The sequence below is a fragment of the Schistocerca nitens genome, chromosome 7 (genome assembly GCF_023898315.1).
Source record: "Schistocerca nitens isolate TAMUIC-IGC-003100 chromosome 7, iqSchNite1.1, whole genome shotgun sequence".
Lineage (NCBI taxonomy): Eukaryota > Metazoa > Arthropoda > Insecta > Orthoptera > Acrididae > Schistocerca > Schistocerca nitens.
The window spans coordinates 309,863,825-309,866,324 of NC_064620.1; the positions used below are offsets into that span (position 1 = coordinate 309,863,825).

Sequence of the window (2,500 nt, forward strand, 5' to 3'; positions counted from 1 at the left end):
CACCAAGGCAAACGGACCGGACGAGCCGACCGATTGGTTTTGATCTAATAAAAGCGTCCCTTCCACCTCTGGTCGGGACTCTGTTTGCATGTATTAGCTCTAGAATTACCACAGTTATCCAAGTAACGTGGGTACGATCTAAGGAACCATAACTGATTTAATGAGCCATTCGCGGTTTCACCTTAATGCGGCTTGTACTGAGACATGCATGGCTTAATCTTTGAGACAAGCATATGACTACTGGCAGGATCAACCAGGGAGCTGCGTCAACTAGAGCTGAGCAGCCGGCCGCCCGGGAGTGTGTCCCGGAGGCCCGCGCGAACACGCAAGCGTCCGCTCAATTATTCCGCAAACAGGAGGAGGCTGGGCTCCCCTGCACGATACACCTCGAAACCCTCTCAGGTCCCGGCGGCGCGCAGCGCCGTCCTAAGTACTTGGTCGGGTTCGAGAGAGGCGCAATCGCCCGGAGATAGGCGAGTAGACGCTTTCAGTGCGACCACCCGTGCTCCCAACTGAGCTTGCCGCTGCCGACAGAGGCCCGGGAGCGTGCTGTCGTGGTGTTGCCGGCGGGAGACAACACGCGGCCACAAACAGTGGCCGGGCAGCTCCAACGCCAGCGCCACAGAGGGGCAGAGCCCCACTTGGGTGCCAAAGCGAACTCTCCCAGCACAGCGCACGCGCCAACACATCCGCACAGCTGCGATACAAACCACCTGCGAGAACCGCGGGGGCGACCGAGCAGCAGACGGCGTCGCGGCGCCGAGTGCCGGGCGGCGGCGCATCCTCAACGCACACAGTCCTCAATCGGACCAGCACACTGCAGATGTCCACCGCGCTTCGCACCGTGCCCGCGAGGACCCACTTTGGCCGCACGGCGCCGCGCGCTGGGTGCGCCGGCGCGCAGCTGCGCCGCCTGCCGCGTCCGTCGGCCGGCGCGCCTGCCACTGGGCGCCCCCACCAGCCGGCTGTAGCGCGTGCGCCCACGCAGCGCGCGGCCAGCACGCCGGGCGCTCCCCCCTCACCGGCCGGGGACGGTCCCACCCAGCCACCGCCGCGTATCGCTTCATACCCACATGCCCACTCACGTTCGTGGGTATGACGGGTGTCGCTGAAGCAACCAGTTAATACCTGTACCGATTTTCGCAATCAATGATTCACCTCCAGCGTAAACAACCGCGCAACAACGGATTTCCGGTTCATTTGCGTAACTTGGGCAGCAAACGTAGACGTCCATCTACATTTGCAAATTCAGTGGGTCTTGCATGCCTGGATGATATGCGTCACGACACGCCACATCAGCCCACATACATGCTGCGACGTATGCACGAGAGAACACGTGGAAGGTGGCCCGCGTACGTATGCGAATGCCATTGCACAGCTGCGAAGCTCATTGAACACGCAAACTCCCGCCTGACGAACTAGAGGCGACAGGGGGGCGATATACGTCTTACAGCAGTACACATTACAGTGGATAGCGGGACCATGTGGAACGTACGCAACACTCGCTAGATGTTGTGAGGGTACGCACCGTAACATGAATCAATACGCAGGACACCAGAGAGTGCGAGCACTGACCTATGTTGAGAGGGTTGCGATTAGGCAACGCTACATGAATGTTTCAATTCATATAACAATTACAGGTCAGGTTAGGGCCCAACGTAGGTTAGGTTAGGGCCCAACGTAGGTTAGGTTAGGGCCCAACGTAGGTTAGGTTAGGGCCCAACGTAGGTTAGGTTAGGGCCCAACGTAGGTTAGGTTAGGGCCCAACGTAGGTTAGGTTAGGGCCCAACGTAGGTTAGGTTAGGGCCCAACGTAGGTTAGGTTAGGGCCCAACGTAGGTTAGGTTAGGGCCCAACGTAGGTTAGGTTAGGGCCCAACGTAGGTTAGGTTAGGGCCCAACGTAGGTTAGGTTAGGGCCCAACGTAGGTTAGGTTAGGGCCCAACGTAGGTTAGGTTAGGGCCCAACGTAGGTTAGGTTAGGGCCCAACGTAGGTTAGGTTAGGGCGCAACGTAGGTTAGGTTAGGGCGCAACGTAGGTTAGGTTAAGGCGCAACATAGGTTAGGTTAAGGCGCAACATAGGTTAGGTTAAGGCGCAACGTAGGTTAGGTTAAGGCGCAACGTAGGTTAGGTTAAGGCGCAACGTAGGTTAGGTTAAGGCGCAACGTAGGTTAGGTTAAGGCGCAACGTAGGTTAGGTTAAGGCGCAACATAGGTTAGGTTAAGGCGCAACATAGGTTAGGTTAAGGCGCAACATAGGTTAGGTTAAGGCGCAACATAGGTTAGGTTAAGGCGCAACATAGGTTAGGTTAAGGCGCAACATAGGTTAGGTTAAGGCGCAACATAGGCTAGGTTAAGGCGCAACATAGGTTAGGTTAAGGCGCAACATAGGCTAGGTTAAGGCGCAACATAGGCTAGGTTAAGGCGCAACATAGGTTAGGTTAAGGCGCAACATAGGCTAGGTTAAGGCGCAACATAGGTTAGGTTAAGGCGCAACATAGGT

General features: G+C 56.8%; 1 non-coding gene across 1 annotated transcript in view; it reads right to left on the reverse strand.

Annotated features, from left to right (window-relative positions):
• Positions 1-260, reverse strand: part of LOC126197072 (small subunit ribosomal RNA) — a 1,909-nt gene extending 1,649 nt beyond the window's left edge. Inside the window, exon 1 of the ribosomal RNA XR_007539476.1 lies at positions 1-260. This exon is cut by the window's left edge and continues 1,649 nt beyond it. This is a non-coding gene — a ribosomal RNA (small subunit ribosomal RNA).
• Positions 261-2,500: the final 2,240 nt, after the last annotated feature.